This window comes from Opisthocomus hoazin, chromosome 26, assembly GCF_030867145.1.
Source record: "Opisthocomus hoazin isolate bOpiHoa1 chromosome 26, bOpiHoa1.hap1, whole genome shotgun sequence".
NCBI classification, from domain to species: domain Eukaryota; kingdom Metazoa; phylum Chordata; class Aves; order Opisthocomiformes; family Opisthocomidae; genus Opisthocomus; species Opisthocomus hoazin.
Window position 1 is genome coordinate 4,637,015 of NC_134439.1, and position 24,039 is coordinate 4,661,053.

Below are 24,039 nucleotides of genomic sequence, written 5' to 3' on the forward strand. Positions count from 1 at the left end.
AACAGAGAAATTCTCCATTACCTGGGAGACTTTCACAGAAGACCAAAAAGGATGCAAAGGACTGTTCAGGAAAGTATGGCTCAGGTGTAGGAGAGAAAGAATTCTTTTTTTTCCTTTCAACACACTTTCTCATTTTTCTATCTATTCCATTTTGTATAACACTTAAAAAAAAAAAAAAAATCAGTCTATCTTAAACATTTCAAGTTTATTGAAAAAAGGCCACTTTCACTGACCCAAACAATTTTCTTTTCTGAACTTTTGCTTTATGAAAAAAGATTTTAGAACTTTAATTTTTTTTTTCAATCTAGGAATATTATTTGGACAGTAAATCCATTTTGCAGTGAGGTCCTCTCCAAGACCGTATCTGTTGTGCTAGATACTACACACACATCCCCAAGAGAATTTTCCACCTCCAAAGGAAAGGATTTTCTCCATGTTTTCTAAGAGCAGTTCTAGGTGGGCCTGATCCAGTACAGTGATAAGCTGGGAATATGATGACTTTCAGTCCAGCCACTGCCCCAAATCAAGACAAGAGATTTTCTACTTTCTTTACTGTCCTAGCTCAGAGAGTTTTTTTTCCTAGGTTAAACCACAGGGCTGTTGGAGCTGGTGGGATTTTTGCCATGGACCTCAACAGCACTACTTTGGCCAACTATTTCTCTTTTGTTTTTCCCCTTTTCTTCTGAAGGGTCAAGAGTCAATGGGAAACAGATCCCCTTGGCACACAGCAAGCAAGAAAAATTAGAAGCACATGTTTCCCGCTCCCAAAGAGGTACGCATGGTGCTGATCCTTTCGACAAGTTCATTTAGTTTCCTCCATTCCTCCCAGTGAAGGAACGGCAAATTCCTTCGAGTCTGACCCTCCTTTACACACTCCCATTGCTGTCCTCAGTCTCTCTTTCCATCCCTGCTTCCCCATCCTGTCCCAGGATCAGAGCTTGAAGGTAGCTCAGCTCCAATTTCTGTCCTGTTGATTTTCTAGAGAGCCCAGTTTTCATGTGGATCCCAAGCACTTTGGAAGAAGCTGGTGTTCCCTCCCCTAGAGCTGAGTTTTCAGGCTCCTAAGGGGGAAACTGAGCCCTGGAAACCTTCTCCTTGGTTGTGAGTCCTACCTATTAGCACTGGCAATGGTCTCCTAATGCATCTCTTAGACTGCCACAGTGAAAACTGATTTGTGTGATGCTTTTATATCTCTTGCTATGGAAAAACAGCTGTGCAAGCCCATGCACTGGAAACTATTGGGTTCCTGCAGTTTAATAAACACTTAATAATCCCCTTCTTACTAGAGCTGACAGCAAAAGGTCTACCGATCGTAGTAGTAGAACCAAGGCCAAAGCATGGGATCTAAATTGAGATGAATTAATGTCTCTCCAGTGGTTGCCTTGTCCAAGGCTAGGGAGACCCTGTGTGGAGATGCCGGGCAGCACAAGCTCTGCAGGTCCATGTGGGAGTAGAGGAGAACCACAAGACTCACCTGCACTCAAGGGCCTGGTGAAGGATGCCCTGTGTGTTCAACACAGCTGAGCCGAGCTGACTGGAATTTGTGGCTTAAAACCAAAAAAGGTGGGGGAAAAAATAATTAAAATTATTTTGGTTGAAATTTCTGCTTAAAAAAACCCATAAAACCAGAATTCTAATCACTCAGCTTTGACTCTTTTTTCCTGTTTCAATGTTATCATTAAAATGGTGGCAAATTGGAACAGCAAAGAGACACCAACTACCGGTAATAAAATATTCAGCTTCAATTTAGAAAAATTTGGGAAGTTACATTTTGTATATATGTTTTTTAAATAAACAAATTACACTTTTTGTGGAAAACAGTCATATACAATAGGCAACCAAAGCTAGTTTTGTGTGCAAGGAACATATTAAAGACAGGCATCAAAGAAAAGATTATTAAACCAACTCTCTCTCCTCTCCGCTCCAAAGACTAACATTTACTTCAGGGGGTGGGGAAGTAGGAGATTCCCACATAACGTTATGATTCCCACGATGCCAAGAACAAGAGGACTTTCGGCAAAGACACTGAACACTGCCAGGTTCTCAACAGCGCAGCGAGAGGCAAAACCACAGAAAATGAGACCAAACTTTGGTGTCGTTTATCATCACAGCCCTGGAGCAACTACTACGGGATCCCCTGGAAGGCAAATGCTTTAAAGGCAATGCTTCTCAAAGGCGCTATGCTTTCATGCTGTCTCCTGCCTGTCCCTTCAGAAGCTGCATAAATGATTAAACCAGATTCCTGGAAAGGTGAGTCAGGCTCACAGGACTGCAGATGAATGTTATGGGGGAAGCACCATCATTTTTTTCTCCCTTTGTGCCTCCACACCAACGAGCTCCTACGTTGTTCTGCTGTTGAAGAGCACAACGCGACTGAAGGCGAAGCCAGCAGTAGCGGCAGGCGATGGGTCAGCACACTGGCATCTCCTCACAGATTGCATTTAGGAATGTTTTAAGCCAACACAGTGACATAGATCTCCAAGTACCTGACCTATTTCCCCTTAGGCCCGTTGTCAGAGTCACCTTAAGGACCCAGTGAAGATGTTTAACCTGAATAACTCTGGCAATACCCAGAAACATCTGATCTTAAGTGGGTCGCATCGTGGAATGGGTCCATATCAGGACCTTCACCCCAGTTGCCCCAATGCCAACACAAAATAGGACTCAAACTCCATTGCGATAAACATTGCAATAAACAAATCCCACCTGAGAAACCAAGAGAGCTGAAGAAGTTATCTTCTACCCAGCAAAGAATCTGTCCTGCATGAATCAAGAGGAGAAGGCAGCAATTCCCCAAACCAACCCTTATCTGTGTTCCCAGGAGGGGACACACAGCTCTGACCAAATTCATTGAGATGGGGGAGTGAGACAAAAAGAGAGAAAGCAGTGTGCCCTGGTTGACAAGAAGGCCAATGGGATCCTGGGGGGCATCAAGAGGAGTGTGGGCAGTAGGTCGAGGGAGGTTCTCCTCCCCCTCTACTCTGCCCTGGTGAGGCCCCATCTGCAGTGCTGTGTCCAGTTCTGGTCTCACCAGTTCAAGAAAAATGAGGAGCTACTGGAGAGTCCAGCGGAGGGCTACGAGGATGATGAGGGGACTGGAGCATCTCTCCTACGAGGAGAGGCTGAGGGAGCTGAGCTTGTTCAGCCTGGAGAAGAGAAGGCTGAGAGGGGACCTTAGAAATGCTTATAAATATCTGCAGGGTGGGTGTCAGGAGGACGGGGCCAGACTCTTTTCAGTGGTGCCCAGTGACAGGACAAGGGGCAACGGGCACAAACTGGAGCAGAGGAAGCTCCAGCTGAACCCGAGGAAGAACTTCTTCCCTCTGAGGGTGACGGAGCCCTGGCCCAGGCTGCCCAGGGAGGCTGTGGAGTCTCCTTCTCTGGAGATATTCAAGCCCCACCTGGCTGCGGTGCTGTGCAGCCTGCTCTGGGTGACCCTTCTTGGGCAGGGGATTGGACTGGGTGATCCCCAGAGGTCCCTTCCAACCCCTGCCATGCTGGGATTCTGTGAAAGTGGACGAGTGACAAAGTGAAAAATGTAGCATTTCCCATTTCCACCCGTGCCGCTGAAGCAGTAATCCTCTGTTGCAACAAGCAAAGCAGCTCAGGCACCATTCAAGTCTGCCAGATCTAAGCAATCAGAAGCGGTAGCTTTCCCCGCTCCCGCTCCCCTTCCCCTCGCAGAGAGATTTGTTTCAATCTCTCAAGAATCAGAAATAAGCCAAGAAGATGCAGTGCTCAAGCTGGATCACCACTCGTAGCATCTTTAGAAGCTGTGATTTTCCTCTGCAGCTGTCGGGTTTAGGAGCCTTTAACAAAAGCTGAGATTTTGATGTGTTTACCCAATTCCAAGAACTAGGACTTTAGAAAAAAAAACCCAAACCCAAGTACAACACAACAAATGTGATGAGACAGAGCTAAAATCATGAAAGTTCGCAAGGCTGGTGTTGAAAGAGGAGCCCTTTGTATGTTAATGATCTTTCCCCTTCTGTGCCCAACTGCTAAAGGGCGATTCAAGCATTCCCTTAGCCGAGAAAATGGGAAATTAAACATGTCCAAGGACAGCCACATATTCTGGCACGTTGCTAAAACCTGCCCCACCCCAGGAGGCCACCACAAGGGAGCTGTGTTGCTCCGAGCCTCCTTCCTCTCCCCAGTCCCAGAAAGGAGAGGAAACAGCTACTTTGCAGCGATTTTTAGATTCCTGTGACACCAGAAGGGCTCCAGGATGCTTCGGGAGGGAAGGGCTTGGGCTGCACACAGGCTGGGTGCAATATGAAGGACCCCAAGGCAGTATCACGTGTGGAGGCTGGGGTTGCGGTGCTGTCACCTGTCCTGGATCTCTCCTGCACTTTGCTAATAAGAAAGCAGCTATGCACACCCTCCTGCACACACAGACCCCACCCTGGTAAGTCCTCACGATTCAGAGCGAGGGGTTTCGCTCTTCTTGCTGCTCAAAACCACCACAGCAGCAAAGCCCAGAGCATTTTGCTCACGGTTAATCCCCCCTCAGAACAGCCTGATGTGTTTGTTGCCCACCATCTGCTGCCCTGATGATCTCATGCACTTGGAGATGGGGATATATTCAGCCACGAGGTCTTCAAATCCATGCGGCTTCCAAGCCAAGGGTCATCCCTGCAGTGGTGCTTCTTGCTGACGGATCACCTACTTTTTCCTCTGCTCCTGTGGGTTTTGGTGTCAAAGCAAGACCAGGCTCCCTCCACAACCCATGAGCAACCTGCCTCGAGGAAGGCTGGGAAGCCAGAGACCTGCATGTTACTGCCAGCTCCTCCACATTGTGCAATCCTGTGCAAGACACTTCTTATTCCTCAGTTTCCTTCCCTGCACGAATACGGACACGTGGGGCTCCTTCCCCTGCTCTGCACCTTGGTGGCACCTCCAGAGGCCACGACTCAGAGAAGCTTTTAATGGCAAGTCTGGCTCTACTCTCGCATGGGCTGCAATGCCATCACCTCCAGTGAGTTGTTCCTGCTGACTCCGGTGCCAGCGAACTCATAATCAGTCCCTCTGATAAAATACCTGGGGTCCACACCCACGGCAGTTGCAGCAAGGCAGCGCCGTGGAAGCAGAGGCTGGCATGTAAACGTGGGCTCTGGAGACATCAGGGGTGCATTCCTTCCCTCGGTCCACTGCAATCCTCACAGAAGCGAGCGTAAACTCAAGCTCTAAACCTGCTTTTAGTTTGCACGGCAGGCCCGGGAACGAACCCCTTTCCTCTGGGCTTGTTTGTCAGAGCCCATACGGATCCTCGAGTGGTTTCTCCCCACCTCTGTAATTTTAGTGGGGACCAAACAGTTGAAATGAGACTCCAGGCTTTTCAAACCACAAGCCCTACAGTAAATAAGGGTTAAAGGCATTTCCAGGCATGTCTATCAATTTTCTGGTGACTGTTTCATCCTCGATTTTTTTTTTCTGTCAGACAAGACTTCTGCCCAGCTCCAAACACACAAATCGCTCCCCGTGCAAATTCTTCCACAGGCTTCCAGCATCATCTTCTGTAGATACTTAAAGTGCTCTGTTGGGCTGGGAGTTGGAAAAGAAAGCGACACAACAGAGCTCATTTTGAAATAAGTGATTCCGAGTTGTGTTTTACAATGTTGGATTATTATAATGCAGAAACTATCGCCCCAGAACTGATCCTTCGGTGCCTTTCACATGCATTACTGGGGCAGTGGAGCATCATCCAAGCTTCTTGCAGTCTTCCCAGTATAATTTTGGCCTATTTGATGTAGAGAGCAAAACTGCTTCCCCCTAAAGTCAAGCTATTTGCAGAAGCCACATCTGGTACGTGCCATGGCCATATAGAAGACCAGTGGCAAAGCTGGAAACAAAACCCGGCAGTCTTGAGCCCTTGGGCTCTATCTTATCCGTAGTATTTAACTTTCTAAATGTTTATGTTAAACAAACTCTTTCTGGAATTATTCTACATAATTATTGGTAGATAATTGCCTGCAACATTATACGAGTAGTAATAATCACAGATACAACATAATTTTTAAATAATGCCAGGTTATGACACCACTCAAGGAAAAAAATCCTTTCCTAGTTCACCAAGCACATGTTCTTATGTCTAAGGCAGTCACAGCTACATCTCAACTACCTGCAGAACACAGGTTTCTCTGCAAAACATCCTGATGACATGGTGATATCACACACCACCGAGAACCCACTCTGCAGCCCACTCACATTCCCTCTACACACACGAGGGATCATCCAGCCACAGCAGCAAGAGAGAAGAGTGACCTTATGCCCAGCTCTCTGGGAACATGGGGACAAGTGAAGTTCAACAGGGGCTCTGCTACAAGCTCCCTGATGTAAGTCCATCTGCATCTGAGTTTCTCAAACTCCTAAAAGAACAGGTTATCCACTCATTTGGCTCAATTGTCTCTTCGGTGCGAGGTCTCTAATGCCAAACCCACCTCCCAAGAGATGTTAGCTGGTAAGCTTCACTTGGTCCTCTGCAAACCCTGGTCAGATTTAGCCTACAGGTAAGGCTTAGCACCACAGGACTGGAAATGACCAAGAAAACCAGCACTGGAGCCTGTCTCCCTAGACTGCCTGTGCTGAGCACCGTTTCTGAAGGCAGAAGGGGAAGAGAGAAATGAGTGACAGGCAAGAAGGGGAGAAATGAGCCTCTAATTAGATGCAAGACAAGTCTACACCACGCAATGAGCCCCAAGCTAGCTCCAAGGAGGCTGGTACATCCACACAGCCCACACATGGAGACACAAGTTCCTCATACTCAAGGTCAAACACCCCTCTCAAAAAATACGTGAAAATGAGGGGCCATGAGTGAATGCCATCACTGGGATCCTGGAAGCACCAGAGGACAATGGGGTGGCTGAGAAACTGGACATGGTGGTTGGAGCTATGTTGGGGCACAGGACCACAGCAAGGCACACAGCAGCTCCCAGACCCGGGGGAACTTGAGATATCAGCAGAAAGTACTGGTGCATGGGGCTGGCCTGCCAGCACAGGGCTAGGCAGGTGAATGAAAAACTAGCTGAACCCTTTTCAGTGTACCAAAAAACCTCCAAGAGCCTGTAAAGTCTACTGGAAGAGCAGAACCACTGATGCCTTAATTCCTCTTCCTGGCAACCCAGGGGCCTAGTGAGGCTGCAGCGTTCAGCTCTGCACAGCAAAGCGAGTTGGAGGATGCCCGAGGTAACATTATGGCACCCTTACTGACAGGAGAAGGCTGATGAGACATGGTGAGTCCTGCACATGCTGGGTTTGTAGGTGGTCCGGAGCTTACCTCCCCTGGGATGAACAGCCTGCTTGTTCTTGAGATAAAGAAATGGAACAAAATGGAAGAGCTCCTTGTGATTATCTGAGCAGGACAAAGACACTCTACAAAGTGCAGTGGGAGTTGTAGGCACTGGGACGCTCCCAGCAGCAGGTCCTAGGAAGGAGAGAGGAGTCACCCACCCAGCTGCTGTTGACAAGGACACAGTACCAAGCCGAGGGACTGAACAGAAAGCCTGAGAAGAGGCTCTTTGCCATGAAGAATCACTGAGTCCTATTGACACAGACATTCAGGGCTCTCTGGGGAATCCTTTGATGTGAGTCAATGACCCCTGGAGATCTGCTCACCTCCAGTTCTGCTTGATTCAGCACGATCTTTAATGAAGAACAAGGATCCCCTGAGACAAGCCTTGGATTTGTAAGCCAGGAGCAGCGACAGAGTAATTGGCTCTAGTGTTGTATGCAATAGCAGATAGGCAGCAGCTCTGCACCGTTGGGTGACACACAGCTGCTGCTCCCAGAAGGATCAAAGTGTTATCCACGGTCAGACCACCACTGGGCAAGTAACACCAGAAGGCAGCAGGCTAGCCTCGCTGCACAAGGAATCGCTCAGCCTGAGCAAAGCTCTTGCCTGCAGAACCCCAAGAGATGCAAAGAGCTCCCATTGAGCAAACTCAGCTGCCCTTGCTCCATCCTCCAGCCAAACCCAGGACTAAGCACTCGATGGAGCTTCCAGGTCGCAAGGATAAAACAGAAACCCGAACTGCAGCAGCACAAATCCTCAGGCAGCTCTCAAACTGGTGTGTCAGCACCAAGCAAGCTAAAAGGTGCTGCTGGTGCGAATGCAGGCTTTGCTGCCCTGGTAGCATTGGCAGGGCCTCTGGCTGACATAACGCTTCCAGCAAAGGGCAGAGCATTCACCCACGGCTGTGCCCAACAGATCGCGGTGCCCACGTGACGTCAAGCTGTGTCAGCAGAAGCGTGTTGCGGCGTGAGACGACATTGCGATGTCCTCCATGACATCACCCTGGGACGAGGGTTTGTGGCCGAGCCCATGGAGCAGGTCGTGCCGTAAGTTACGGGGATTACAACATACCCACCAGAACTGGCCCACACGGCCCCCGAGCTAGGGTCACCCTGACGCGCCCAGGGAAACAAGGGCAGCAGCAACAGGACAGCTCTGCTCAAAATCCCCATCCAAACAGAGCCAGCGTTGGCCACCTCGCCAGCTGGCTGTTTCCTTGGGCAGTTACATGTCTACGGGCTGAAAACTGACTTCACTGCTGCACTCCCAATTAACCCTTCCCACCCACACTCAGCTCAGCAGCTTTTCTTCCTCCCTAATATCAACAGGGGCTTTCAGGCCATGGTGGTGCTTGTGTCAGAGGTAGCACTGGAAAGCCAAGATGAAAGAAGCTAAATTCCCTCCAACAACCCACCTCTGTACTGGGACCTCCCCCAAGGGCTTCTTTAATGGCCTGGATTTGGTCTATTGTGCTGGTGGTGGGTTTGATTTCTTTTTCATGCAGTATATAAGCTCGAAGATAAACAGGCTGATAACATGTTTGGTGACCATACTGGGGAGGGAGGAAGCCCCATCCACAAGCTCATTGAAGCCGCATTTGAAAAAAGGGGGATCCCTGCTCTGTAAGGTTTTCCCTTGGGTTCTGAGCAAAGCCGTTCAGCCTGTGGGGAACATCCCTGGGACACCACTCAAGGCAATGATTGACCAAAAGCACAGAACTGCTACCACGTCTGAACTGAGACTCCACCACCTACGCTAGCCCCAAGGAAATCATTCTTGCTTGTTCTGGGGCCCCAGCCCTCTGGCAGCATACACTTGGATAAGTCCAATAGCTCTCACGCCACTACACATTTCGCAGAGGTCCCCTTTGTCTCCAGAAGACTTTCTTGACTTGTAGACATTGACCCTTGGTCAACGGAGGTCAGGAAAGGTCAGCAAGGTGGGCATGGGGCTTTGAGCATTTGATTGCAAACTGGAGCAAGGAGCCCATTCCCCAGCTATTCACAGCCTCTTCAAGGTCAGGGAGTCTCTACAGGCCACCCCGCTCGCGGGCACCAGGCAGGGGATGTCAGGGTATTGTGCTAGCGTTTGTCAGCAGGATGCAGGCACCCCTGGCTTTGACTAGTAGTCTGTCTCAAGGAACCAAGAAAACCCTGGCAAAGGGCATTTTAGGGTACTGTACCAGGCTCAGACACACTGTAGCATCTCTCAAATAGAAAACAAGACCCAAAATGCGCGGCTACAAATTCCTCAACAACATCAAGTCCCATTTCTGTGTCACTTTGCTGCTACAGGCTGCAAATGCTCCATAAACACAAGCACAAACGGCTTCACAGCCCACATGGAAACAAATTGGTGTGCTACCTTCTCAGCATGGGAGGGAGCATCAACAGGCAGTCAAGAACAAGCCTGTTTAGGGATGTGGCTCGTAAACTTGGAACAGGGGAGAAGCAAGGAACAAGCAAGATCTGTACCCTTCCCTTAATGTGATGTGCTTTTAAGTGTATTATTTAATGTGCCTTGGAAGGGCTGACACAGCCATGGTCTACATGGGGTTCATCACCTCAGAGCACACAAGACAGCTTCAAAGATCAATCACAACTCTTTAGCTGTACTGCACAGATTTGCATATTGCAATGAGGATACATTAAGCAAATACATACGGAGACAGGCCAAAATCTGGAACCCGGCTCTCTGAATGCATCTGCAAGGGGAAGAACTGAGCAGGACACCTGCTCTGCTTCATGGAGAGGGGAAGCCTGTGAGGTTTATCCTTTCACTTACTTAAGCACATGGAAGCTACATGACAGGTAAAAAAAACAACCAACAGGACATCAATACCAGTAGAGCCTCTGGGTCCCAGCTGAGGACTGGCACTGGTGTGACGTTGGGTAGAACTTGGCATCAAAGGACGACAGACAAAAGCCATCCCTGTTTTAGAGATGGAGCGCTGAGGCTTAGAGACAAAAGGAGCACACAAGGTCACAACATGCTTTAGACCTTGGCATTGAAGTGGGATTCACCCCCAGTGTCTGGAGCTGCACGCTGTCAGCTGGGCTGCTCCCTCCAGCCCCAGCCTTGCCCATTGACATGTTCCCTCTGGAGCTGCATGGGTACCTGGGGGCCCATGGGATGTTGCCATCACAAGGAAGGTGCCACTGAAACTTGGGTGACTAGGGAAACATTTACTTGGTCAGACTTTCCAAAACTCCTGGGCTAGGAGTCTCATCAAGGAAGACGGTACACATTGGATTTGCCTGCTTTATGGACAGTTAATGCTATTAAAGTGCAGTACTCCTAGGTTAACCATCTTTGTTTTGACTCCAAGCCTTCCAAGGAGACCTCAGCAGATCAACCAACACGAAACCCAAACCCCAAGTGTTAAAGATAAACAAAGAAAACAGTTTCATGCTTTAGCACACTACAGTTTTCCAGCCTTTCAGGACAAAAAAAAAGTACAGAGACTCCTTCCCCTAAACATAAATCTCCAGCTGGGAAACATCCTGTAGACCCAGGAAACAGAGGGAGGAGGACCGGATCCCTGCTTATCCCTGGCTTCCCATTAAAGATGCCCCGTCCAACAGCTGCTCCCATACCAACCACCACCCCAGCACAGGGCAAACACGAGATGCCACCACCGCCTGGATATTGTTACAGCCAGAAGGAAGGAAGGAAGCCAAAGGCAGGCAGGCAAGGGGTTAAGGCAGAGATCAGTGCCTGTCATCAACAACCCTGGATGAGCCCCAAGTCTCCGGTGTTGGTACCTGGGCGCCTACCTCTGTCTCTGGGGTGGAGTCCTTCTAACCACAGGGCAGCCTCGCCTGCATTCCTGCTCCCTGAGCGACAGCTCCGGAGAAGCTCGCTCCAGCCGGAGCCTTGGCAGGAGAAAAGATGCCTCCTGCAGGGCCAAGTCAGACTCGCCCTGGAAATCTCCTTACTTAGGAGAAACAGGTTAATGAGCCAGGAGCCAAGGGCTTGGCACCAGCGGGTGTTTTGCTGGAGATGTTTAGGAGCGCATTGAAATTGCCAGCTTGCATCTCCTTAGATGTCTGAGCAATATCCTAGCGCAGAATTAGGCAGGTAATAAGGGCTTGAAAGCAGGAACAACCACAGCTGGATTAAGATACAGGCACTCTAGGCCTTTGCTCAGTTCCCTGGCTCGCAGAGACTTGGGATGACATCAGTCTTCGCTTTTGCTTAGCAAAAGCGTTTCTGGCACTGTTTGCAAAGAGAAGCTGGAAGGAGAACTGTGCGAGAGCTGCTGCTCCATGACACTTGCCCAAGTTCAAAGACAGGGTCCAGCAGAGGGGAGAGCAGCAGCTGGTATTGCTAGAGCCAGGAGAAAGACTCACAGGTGCAGGTCCATGACCCCCTTGTCACAAAGGTGGCTTGGCTGGCAAGGACAGCAGAAGAGCTGCTGCTATGATGTGTAGGCACCAAGCTGGTGGGTGGTAGGTGTGGGGAACCACAGGAAGGTTCAGGGGTACCAGATGGTTTCCACCAGCCCTGGGAATGACCAGAGGTGTACAGGGCTGGACATCCCACCTGCTGGAATTCACCCAGGTCTCCGCCTTCACCTTTCATCTGCTCATTCATCAAAAATACAAGGCTGGCTCTGAACCTTCTCCCTGGCAAAGCCTGGAGGTCTTCCAGCCCCAGCCCTTCCATGCTGCTCCAACAGCGGCACTGGCTGATGCCAGGCAGGGAGACTGCCAGAAGTGCCAGAGCACCACGGGCCGAGACAAGGGACCCCACAGCACCCGGAGGCAGCTGAGGGCGTGGACAAGTGCAGCACTTGGCTGGGTAAGCTCCAGCTCCACAGACACTTGCTCTCAGTTCTGGCACTCCCCTGTGCTAATCAAAGTGGAGATTATCATCATACACACGCTGGGTTTCGGGTCAGGAACACTTTACCTGTGTCCACTGGAAGAAGAGGTGGTTTCCTTGGGGAAGTGTGTGTCCACTTCCACCAGACTGGGCCAAACATTGACTTTAGGGGAAGGCCCAGAGCAGAAGGAAGACTCAGCTGCTGGGTTTGCACCCTACAAACCAGCTAAGCACACACAGCCAGGTTTTTTGACAACTTGTACCATTTTACAGCAACCTGCTTCTTATCCCCACAAAGCAGGGCAAGGATGTTGGCATTTCACAGCCCCAGCCTGCCCAGCAGCATTTCCCCAGTTCTGGGGCTGCTGGACTTCCCTTCATCCAGCAAAAGCCACCCTGTCACCCAAACGAACACACGAGAAACTTTACCTCACCTGGCTCAGCTGTCCCTTGTGCAGGTGGGTCCTTCCCTGACAAAAGCCTGGCTCAGCACCTTCATCTTGGCTGGAGAAGTCCAAAGGGTCAAGGCTCATGCTGTTCTCCCTGCCCTTCAGCAAGGCTCTGAGTAAGCAGGTCTCTGCAGCACCCAGCTCTTGCAGAGCTCTCCTCTCCAGCTCCAGCACTCAGTCTATTCCAGCCACAAGCACAGACCATGCTCAGGGCAGCTTCTTAATCTGCCCCAGCTCCCATGAAGCTTGTTAATGACCCAAAGGGTCCCAAGTGAAAAATCACTGCATGTGAGGGTATGGGTGGGTGCTGGCACCTGACCTTGTTAGTGTGGCTTAATGAGTTACTGAACATCAGCTGAACCATGGTAGCTCAGTTCATTAAAATGCAAAATAGGAACAACTGCAGTAATTTGATCACTTGTAATCCTCCACCCATTATCTTAAACATCTTTTGATTCACTTTCCTCCATAAGTAATGTAGTGAAACTGCTGCCAGTTTTCACAAAGTGCTTTGATTTATGCAGATGAGAAGCATAAGTCCAGAGTATATTTCAACTTTCTGCCTTTTGTCTTTTCTATTTAAACTTGTAAGATATTCAGAGTCAGGACAGAAAAGGCACTCCTAATCCGATTTGGTCCTCCAAACAGTCTTTTTCATAACTGCCTCAGTCCCAGAAATTGTTGTTTCTTTGTCTCACCCCAACAGGAGCTGAAGCACCTCTAGAGAAACACAGATCTCATTCATGGAGCAGCAGTTTACTTGGGTCTTTGCAAATACTCCCACCAGGGCTGCATGACTACGATGTCAAAACATTTAGTTGCATTGCAATATAACTCCACTAGCTCCAGCGGTATTAGTCCTCCTTGTTACTGAACATTGTTCATCATGAAGGCGATGCTAAGGACAAACAAGAGCAGGGCTGCTACAAGAGTGAGGTCAAGCCAAGGACCAAGGACGGCCACAGCAGGGTCCACCAGCAGTCCTCAAAGAGGCAAAGCAATCAGTCAGGTCCCAGGTCCACCCAGAGCACCCAGTCAGGAACAGCAGGAGACAGAGCCAAATCCACAAGGTAGGTCTGAGAGGTCAATCTAGGAGATGGGCTACATCCAGCATAGGTCCCAGAGCCATCCAGAAGACAAAGCTAGAGACACACAAACCCCTCCAGCATAGCTCAGAGGAAAACTGCCAGCTCAGGGACTGAGCTTAAATGGACCTCCTCAGCCTATAGGCAGAGAGACAGGGTGGAGACCCCAGCAAGGCTGCCCAGGGTCATTAAGGCCCATTAGTGCACTTAGGGCCCTGACAGCAGGCTTTCTAGATGAGGTGAATGTTTTTATAGGTGGGTTTCTTCATGCTTGGTGGTCACAGGAAGAATAAAGAGGTTTTAAAGACAACAGCAATTTCCCAACCCTCTCTATTCCCTTGGACAAAATTCCCATTATCTTTCACATGACAAACACAGGTTGGACAGGGCTTTGAGCAACCTGGTCTAGTGGAAGGTGTCCTTGCCCATGGCAGGGGGCTTGGAAATGGATGATCTATAAGGTCCCTTCCAATCCAAACCATTCTATGATTCTATGTTTCTATGAAACTCATGAAACTCCAAAGGAAAATCTGCAGTGTTTATATAAGCAGTTCCTTCCATTTACAAGGCACGGTCTGACGTACACAACAGAAACCCTCCATGTTCCTAAGGCAAGGTGACAGATTTTCATAATCCAAGCTGTCTGAGCTTGCCACGATCAAAGAAACCTGTCTGCTGCAGTCCTGGTTCAAGCATTCTGGTTCTGGCTGGGGTGATGCTGAACCTTGCCCCTGTAGTGGTACAAAGACCCTACCAGCCATGTAAGGATGTGTCCGGTACGGGAGCTTTCAGCAAGCTATGCTCTTCTGATCACATCAGGCTTGTTTGCTCTGCCTACATCCACCAAGGAATTATGGAAGCAACAGCCCTCCAAAGTGCTAAAGGCTGGCTGTAACCCAATGTGGCTTCATGTGGGTTTCTAAGAGATGAAGATGGTGAAACCTGGATGAGTGGGATCCCAGGCAGGAATGGCTCTTGGACTACCCCAAAGGTTTGAGGTCAGGATTGAAGAAAAATGGTCTCAGAGAAGACCCTCTCCCTTGATACACGACCTCCCTCGTTTTTGGCTCAAGAAGTGCTACAGGACTCTCTGGAAGCAGCTGGGTTTGGCTGGTGGCAACTTTCCACCCATGCAGCGTCCTCTGCTCTAACCCCATCACAAATGGGGAAATCTTCTGCTCTACTTGTTCTTGCATAAAGCAGCACAAACGGCTTTCACCACCCTGTCCAAACACTGTGACCCTCCCTCCAACAGTGGACCAAACTGCTCTCTTAATATTTGTCTCAGTGCTGCACCCCTGACAGATGGAGAGAATCAGAGCCGAAATTGCTGGTTCCAGCTTTCGGCAGCTAAGGTAGAAATGCTTATTCCTCCTGCCTTTCCCTCACGCTTCAGACCTCAGCTCGTTCACGCTCACAGGAAACACTTTGCCAAAGGAACTCCGGGGGACTATAGAGTAGTTTTATCCAATTACATTTTAACTACACCTGTGATTCCTGGTGAGGTCTGAACACTCTCAAGGAGAGCAAGGCTGGCTTTGTGTTCATACACTAAATCATTTGCTGGGAAGGAACCCAAAGAGCGCAGGCTCTTCCCTTTTACGCTCCTGTTCCCCACTCCAGATCAGTGTGGACATCACAAGAAAAATGGAAACATTCCAAAACAAAATTTCACCCCCATGTCTTTCTGTTGAATCATGTCAAGACCTGATGTTATAAGAAGAGTACAGCAAAACCACTTTTTTTTCCCCCGATTTAATGGAAAACAGTGAAACAAAAAATGAATAAATAACTAGGCTTCCTAAAGGGAATGAAGGCAAGAAACCTTCAGAATTTCTAACAGAATAGAATAAAAAGTTAAATTGGTTCTTGCGCAAAAAGATCCTTCATTCCGAGAGAGTTTGAGGATGACACTAGGCTCTTCGTCAAATGCTGCACGAGTGGTGAGGAACTCCAGAAGGGACTCACAACACTAAATAAGTGGGCAAGAATCAGGCAAATGATCTAAGTGTACACAACATTAATACATCTAGGAAGAAGTACCCTAAACCATGCCTACACAGTGCTAGAGTCAGGACTGGTAGATACAGCTCAGGGAGACTCATCATCTTGGAGTCATCTCTGGCAATTCTCTAAAATCATTATCTTTAGTGCACGGTGGAGCCAAAAAAGCCAGCAGAATTGGGTATCACCAGGCAGGTGGTACGGAGGATAACAGCTGGTTTGCTGCTGTAGAAAACCTTGATGCGCCCACGTTCATAGTACCATGGCCACCGTGTCTCAAGATGTGGAGTTACAGAAGGTCCAGAGAAGGGCAAACAACATGATCGAGGGCACGGGCCTTACGTGGAAAGTCTGGAAAGGCAATTTCCTTAGAACTGACACGTTTCTCAAACTGTTGAAAAACATCTCACAAAAACTAATTCCAGTGACAGCCTCGCTGGGTCCAGGCAATGTCACTGCAACTGGGACATTACCCGAGGAAGGAGGGGCTAATTTCACCTCTTCCACTCTTCTTTTGTTTCTTCTTGCGCAACTGAGAGCGGCTGCTTGGGAGAGGCCAGGCTGGAGCGGCACGGGGAAGGCTGGACCGCACACCCACGATTGAATTGTGGGTCAGATCCTCAGCCGTGAGCACTTGGCCAGTTTTGCTTACTTCGCTTGTTTGCCGCGCACAGCACCCTGCCAGGGCACAGCGAGTGCGTGATCTGCCGCTGAATCACACCAGAGGCTTGCGAACCCAAGAGCTGACGAGTCTGCGCTAAGGGCAAGGCCACCGCATCTTATGTCACTTTTGGCAGCAGGGAAAAAGAGGACACAAGGTGCCAAACAGCGTTGCTCTGGTTAAATACATTTGCAAAGGGTGCAATGACAACACAAGAGGGCAGGAGAAAATCAGACACACAGATGAAATTTTGGCTTTTGTGAAATTGCTAGCGAAAATCTGAAGCCTCTGGTGTACTGATATCTGACAAGTTGCACCCAAATACCCTATGAGAAAGAACAGGAGACACCAAAGAGTAAGCAACTGGCAGTGGGAAGGAATTCAGTGTCTGATGTATGCCTAGAGAGTACTGCAGAGGAAGGCAAACATCTAGACCAACCCTGCCTTCTCACCAGCTGGAGGGTCACCAGTAGTTTTCCCTCCTCTGGAGCTTCCCTGGCTTTGAATCAAAAGGAGGGTGTGCGTTATAAACCCCCTCCACGTGTTCCAGCCTCACCAACACTGCAGGTCCCTCTGGTCCTTGCTCTTGTAATTCTCCAGCAGCAAAGTTTTACTTTGAAAATTCAGGTGCTTCAGGCTTGGTCCTGCCATAACTCACCACCTCTTTTTTTTTTTATGTAAGGCTCTCCTAAAACTAAAGGATTCCCTGATATAATGCCATCAAGACACTCTGAGGAGCAGACAGGAGGTCCTGGGGAGGCTAGGAGGCTCAGCTCCGTCTTACCACGCTCTCCAATGCAATATGAAAGAGAATTATTTATCAGAACAACAATAAAGAAAAAGGATGACATCACACCATGGGAATTTGGTGGGTAAGACACAACGGTGTTGATGAAGTCTGCTAGGGAGATTACCGAGAGCAGAAATGGCATTTCAGAGCCTAATTCCCATACACAAACCCCTAAATCCACTTGTGCAATTGAAAAACCCTTTCGAGTAGCTGCAGGCTGGACAAGTACAGATTTACGGCAGATTTAATCTCCAAGTGGTCATGAAATTCCAACCTGAATCACTGAAACTTCCTTACCAGCCTTGTAATTTGGGCAGAAACAACGGAAAGGGGATTTTGGGATGCTTGGGTCAGCCTCCTAGCATCCACCAGGACTATTGCTGTATAAGATATTAAGCAGATAGACTTGTACCAGAATGGATGTCTCCTTTTTCACTTGTTCCACCTCTATCACTGTATTCAAACCAACGTTGAATGGTGGTTTGTACCACTGCAAGCTCCAAGTTCATCTGTCCGGTGGGAACGGGAACTGGAGAGGCGAGTCCTCCAGGTTGCCATCTGGCTCCAGTTCTCTGTGGACACAAGACAGGTGAAGGCTGGTTATAATTGACCCCAATTCCCCAAATAGCTCCAATTGCCTAGGAGATGGCTAAATAGCAGTCTCCAAATCTGCTCAGAACGGACCCAGGTGTCCTGGTGCCCCACGGCCTGGGACAGAAACCTTTCAGCACCCCTGTCTTCCCTCCAGAGAGCACGGACTTCATCAGAGTATCTGTCAGTCTGAGAAGTTTAACAGCTCTGGATCAAATTCTTAATTACCCTGGACGGACACAATAGAGGCTGTCAGCACACAGCTCAGGGGCTGGCATGGTCAAAGGGACCGAAGTGTTAAAATACCACTCGGCTTTGCCGCAGAAAGTTAGCTGCTGGGGAAGGGCGTAGTATTAGTTTGGTTTTTGCCTTTATAAAAAGGGTTAAAAACATAAGTACCATTTCAAAGAAGATCTGGGCACCGGTAGGAGGCAAAAAGATTTGTCTTGTTTACAAATAATGGTAAATTCTCATCAATAACAGCATTTTGTAGCAATTCTAGGGGACGGCTTTCATCAGAACAATAATTTAAAGAATGAAAATATTTTGTTTATGATATTAAGGTCTTCTAGATTTCTTCCCATCCCAGATCACGTGCTGTTAAAAGACTGATTTTTAATTGTGTATGGAAATGAGATACTCCACACAATCTCTGTTTTTGAAAGAAAGGTTTTAGTTGGCATAAATTTTTTTTTGCTTTTAGTCCCACAGAAAATTTACTGTGGGTTAACCCAGAACAAAGGGAAAAATCCTCCAACTGCCAAACATCAGGAATTTGCAAAGCTCCAATTACAAGCAGTTTCTCCAGGCTGGCTCATCCTTCTTCGCATCACGTCTTCCAGGTCTTTAAAACCAAACCTGTAAAATGCACTCAAATTTAACCGGGAACTGGATTTGTTTCTCAACCCTGTTGACAGTTTTGAGCTGTGACACCTCTGTCAGTTAGAGGGTATGAATTTTTCACCTCTGTAGTCATATACATATAATCACTAGTCTGGTTATCATTACACCGGTGTAAACACACCTCAACCAACATGGCCTATTCACCTTCCTTCACCAGAATCATTATGGCAGCAGAAAGCGTCTCTCGCCACTAGAAAAGCGTCCGCAGTCAACGGTGCTACTATTCTACTCCAGTGACAGTGAAATATGTTTCTAGGGTCCCGCTCTTTGCTGCTTCTTTCTTTCCACATTTTTGCTGGAGCTATGGGAAGCGTGGAAGACCATGCCTCCTGTGACAAGCCCACTTGCTTTGAGGGTAGATTGAGATTAGATCTAAGAAAGAAATTCTTTACTGTGAAGGTGGTGAGGCCCTGGCACAGGTTGCCCAGAGAAGCTGTGGCTGCCCCCTCCCTGGCAGTGTTCAAGGCCAGGCTGGACAGAGCTGGGAGCATCCTGATCTGGTGGAAGGGGTCCCTGCCCATGGCAGGGGGGTTGGACTGGATAATCTTTAAGGTCCCTTCCAATTCAAACCGTTCTATGATTCTATGATTCTATCTGTACCCAGTAGACCATCTGTTGGCCCTCAAGGACCATGGACTTCAACTTTGACTTTCTATCCAAGCCTCCATCTGCACCAGGGCACACACAGCACAAGCGGAGCAGTCCATCCCTGTCTCCCCAGCCACACCGTTATCACAGTAGGGCCATGGTACCCAACAGCAGAGAAGCTCTCGCACCCACTCCGTGGTTGCGTGCCGTCACCGGTACCCAACGTGCAACCCCAACTGGCAATTCCTCTTCCTATTCCTCGGTAAGCCCCCACAGCCCTGCCTGGCATGGCTCCTTGGGACATCCATCAGCTGGTGTCAGACTCGATGTGTGTCTCAGCCTTGCCCTCTTACCCCTGAGATGATGTCAGGGAGAGGTTGGCCCAGTGGCCAGCCAAAGAGCTGTCACTGGCCCTGCCAGAACTAACAACAAAGACAAATGGGCCCATCACAGTAAATGGCTCTTAATGGGCTGCAGGAGGCAATTGGTTGGCCGTGATGGCTGGGCACCATATGTGAATTCTTCACTAATCACTCCAAATTGGTCCAATTTGTTCAAGAACTGTGCAGAGACTTGTGCACCAGCAGCCGTAGAGTTTTAACATGAGCAGAGGCCTGCATGGAAATAATTTTGCACTTGTGTGGATGCTTCCTGGGGCTCCAGCAAAAACGGGGAAAAAAAGAAGCAGCAAAGAGGAAGCCGGAGCTTTCAGCTGTACAACTGCGGCTTTTCATCATTTTTCACTTAATGCTCCTTGTCTTGAGGAGGAAAAAAAGACAAGGATCTAAAGAGATTGGATGTGAATGAATGAGACAGTGAGGTTCCAGGTGATGGCAAATAATAGCCTTGATCTAGCGCTGGAAACATACTGTGCTTTACTGCTCGCCGAATGAGACCCTGCCCATGAGAGGTCCACGCCAAACAGAGCTGGGGAGGCTGAGGTGAAGGGGGAGCTGTAAAAAAGGAATACTGGGGAAAATGAGCCTTAAGGAAGACATTCTGCGGGCGCGAGGATGTCTGTGAGGAGTTGCTGCTGGGACAGTGATGCACACGGAGGATTGTTGCTGCATCTTGAAATTGTATTGTAAGTCTCACGCCGTGTCTGAAAGCCCTGGCTCCTGGAAACAGTTGTTGAGAGGAGAATCTCTCTTTCTGGCATCTCCAAAGCTTGGAGATGAGGCCTTTGTACACAAAGAACACACCCAGAAAATATGGCTTTTAAAAAGCTTTTGTCATTTTGGGAAGAGAGAAAGGGTTTGCAGGTTTTTGAATGCCTAATACTGAAATTTGAGAAATTTGGGTTGAAATTGCCACCTGTGTCAGGGCAATGTAGTGAGCCTGGGCCAGGCAGGGAGGCCTCTTCTGTGATAGCTTCCCCGTCTGCAAAACACGGCAATCAAACTCCCTCAGCTCGGCTGATGGGAAGGCCAGGTCGTCCATGTGCACCAGAGTCAGCAGCCGGGATGCCGGCGTCTCCTCCAGACCTCGGGAAGATGCTGATACCCAGAGCTCCCATCTGCCCCAGCCAGGAGATTAAGTCACACCTGCAGTCTGAATGGCACTAGGAAGATAACAACCAGCTTCCTGCATGCTTTATTCAAAAATAAGCTACTTAACCCCCCTTTTAAACCTCCCCCCCACCCCGCACTCCTACCCCCACCCCAGCCCCCTGTGACCATCGCAGCAGTCACACCCGCTATTGAAAAGAAGCATTGTTCTGCCCCTACCTTGGCTTCACCTCTCTCCTGTGATCAGATGTTATGGCTCTAATTATCTTGCTCCCTGCCTTCTGGACTATCAAGACATTCAATCAAAGGTCACCTGGGTCATCTTTCATTGGGAAGAAGAGACGTCACCAGGGAAGGTAAAGTTTCGGAGCATCCTTTGATGCTAAGCTAGCAGGAATTACAGTCCACCTCTCCCGGGATATTCACCACTCACGGCTGCTGTAAAGCACTGAAAGGTTTCTCTCTTGGACTTTTTCTTCAACTTTCTTGTTAACTATCAAACTGTTGAAGGCTCTGCAAGTCCCACTAGAAACCAGAGCGGTGTAGCAGCATTGATGGCCAGCGGGCCTCCTGGAAAACAAGCTGTCACCCTCTTGGGTGTGCTGGGCAGGCGTTTAGTGCAGTCCTCGCCAACACCTTGTGTCCTTCTGACTTTTTTTGAGTGAGATGCTGAGGTTTCTGTTGATTTACAACCCTTGGCTTTAAAACTCCAGCCACAGCCAGCTTGGGTCTTTTCAACTTGATGGTAGGATCTGCTGCACTCCAAGAACTCCCAGGAGGAGGTCACCATTCATGGGCTCCAGAGTCATTCTGCAAAAGCCATCACAGGCAACTGCAAGCGAGGTCTTGAAGACTGCATTGGAGACATCTCTCACCATGTCTGGACAGAGCTAATAAGGGAGAAAGGGCTCAAGAGCACCCAAACTGGGGAGCAAATTCTCATAAGAATTCAGTGCAATGGGAGCTGAAAGCTTTGCAGGACTCGACAGGCTGAAAAGCCTCTTGCTGGGTGCCCGGCAGTGGGGCTGACTCTGAGCACTCCGCAGCGAGGGTCTCTGCCTCACTCCTGCCTGACCTTTCTCATCCCAGAAACCTGAAGCAGGTTAAGAAAGCAGCCAAAGGGCTTTAGCTTCTACAAGCTAAAGAAGAGACATGGTTTCTCCTCGTTTGCATGCTGATGAGACCCGTAACAGAGGTGCCCTCAATACTGATACCTCCTGCCTCACTGCATACAGAAAGATGTATGGATTTCAGCCTGGCTCCAGCCTGGAGGGCCTCGCAATTTGAAGGGAGGGACAGTCTGGCTTTGCTGCATCATCCTTCCCCAGGGCTCCAGGGACTACAGTTTAAAGAACTTCTCCATCCATGCGGAGTTTGAAGCTGAGGCTTGTGGCTGGGAGAGAAGTCACTGCGAGGCCAGCGCTGCTGTGCCCTGCTGGATTCCGGCTTGCACCACGCACTCTCTGGGACAAGGTCTTTCCTGTCTGGTACCTTCTTCTTTGCCAGTTCTTCTTCCCTTCCTTCCACCCTCATCTCCCTGCTCTTCTGAAATCCATGGCTTTTATGTAGGTGCCAAGGCTTGGCACGTTCTCTATGACGCTTCCCTATATTGTCTCCTTTTCTCTCACATAAGATTCTTCCACCTTGAATAGGAGAGAAAAAAAAAAGAGCCAAGAGAGAAATGAAAAAAGAAAACAAAATGTCCTAGAGGGACTTGGTTATGACCCACTAATCTCGCAGAAAAAGTGCCCAGACATGAAAGTAACAGGAAACTGGAGAGTTAGTCAACATTTTTTACCTGGAAAAGCTTCTCCAGATGATACATTTCCCTCAGTGCTGGTATTTTTCTTCAGCAAACACTGATTTCAAGAGAATGTTTGAATTCCAAAAATGGGAAACACTTACTCAAATCTCATTGTATCCACTCCTGGGCACTGCACTTTAAGAGACTCCATAAGTGAATCCAAAAAGACAGCACAAACAACAAAGAGGATTAAGAAAACACATCATACAAGGAAAGATTCCGTGTGTCCTCATGCCAGAAACTGCCATTTAGCCTTGGCAAAGAGGCTGAACAGTGTAACTGTTGCAGAGGTGCAAGAAAGTGAAGAATCAGGTCTGCTGCACAAAACAGGGGGGACTGGCATGGCCCAGCCTCGCCAAGGCACTGCAGAAGCGGAGGGACAGAAAGCAGCCCTGGGAGAGCCTTCACCTACGGTCTCCAAGAGGACTGGAGGAGGCCAAGATCTGTCCCACCTGGGATGCCTAAGGAGAAGCGGTCCCCAGACTTCCTCTAGCATCCAGCGGAGAGGATACAGAGTGGGAAGAATCACCCCTTGAAGCTGTCTTTTTGCATCTGTGAGTGCTACAAAGAGTCTACAGAAGCTGTGCTCCTAACTCGGTCACCTCCATGAGGAAAATCAAGTGGCAGTGAGTCCAGCCTGCGGTACAGAAATCCAGATTCCATGAAAAGGTATTATTTCCCCTCCTCTTTCCCAACTCCGTGGCGCAGGTGAGGTTTCCACCTGTTTCACAGAAGGGAGGTGAGCCCTCTGGTCCCGCAGCGCTGGCGAGCGGGGCTCAGCTGAGAGCCTTGGCGGAGGAGGCAGTGCCATGGCATCCCAGCACGGCAGCCTGGGTGCTACGGGTGCTCCGCACCGGCCCGTGCATCCTCACCCCCGGGGGAGGTCGTGCTGGAAATCTCTTTGCTGACAAGAGGGGATGCTGTCCCAGCAGGACACTCGCTCACGCCCCTTTGCCCACGCAAAGAATACTGCAAATTTTCAAGGAGAAGAGAGGGATACTCAAAAAAGAACAAAATCTTCACACTGCTAATAAGAAAGGGAGAAGAGACAGACTTAATCTGATTGTGTGGGAGAACATAATCACGAGGGACTTGGCGCCGGGGAATCGATACCAACTGTGGCTGCAGGGGCCAGGATTTTGGTGCGGGTTGGAAAAGCTGTTGCATTGTTTAGTTCCTGTCGATTTTGGGGAATGGGGGAGCAAAGGGAGGACGGGATGGGATCCAGTCCGTGGGGATGCGGGAAGGAAAGGCCGCCTGTGCCTTTAATTTCTGCAGCCCAGGTTTTAGAAATGCAGCTTTGCTTGGAATGCTGCTGAGTGTGTAGCCCTGGGACAACTGCGATCCCTTTGATTTGGCAGACTGGAGCCTCTGCAGGTTGCTTTGTGGGTGTATTTCATAAGAAAACAGAGGAGGCAGCAATCCTGCCCTGTAACAGCCTCCAGACATTCTGGCCGGGTGCTGCCAAAGCAACAGCCAAGAAAGGCACCGCCTGGAAGAGTGGAGTTTCAAGAAAGCCTTCTCTGGTCGGGATGTTT

At 49.1% G+C, this 24,039-nt stretch overlaps 1 protein-coding gene across 2 annotated transcripts in view; it reads right to left on the minus strand.

Annotated features, from left to right (window-relative positions):
• LOC142364291 (uncharacterized) overlaps positions 1 to 21,631 on the minus strand; it is a 38,434-nt gene extending 16,803 nt beyond the window's left edge. For both annotated transcript variants that reach the window (XR_012766234.1, XM_075443597.1), the window contains exons 1-2: positions 20,917 to 21,631; positions 17,520 to 17,679 (exon numbers count right to left, since the gene is read on the minus strand). The gene's annotated coding sequence lies outside the window, so the exon portion shown is untranslated. The remainder of the gene's footprint in view (positions 1 to 17,519; positions 17,680 to 20,916) is intronic.
• Between the last annotated feature and the right edge of the window lie 2,408 nt (positions 21,632 to 24,039).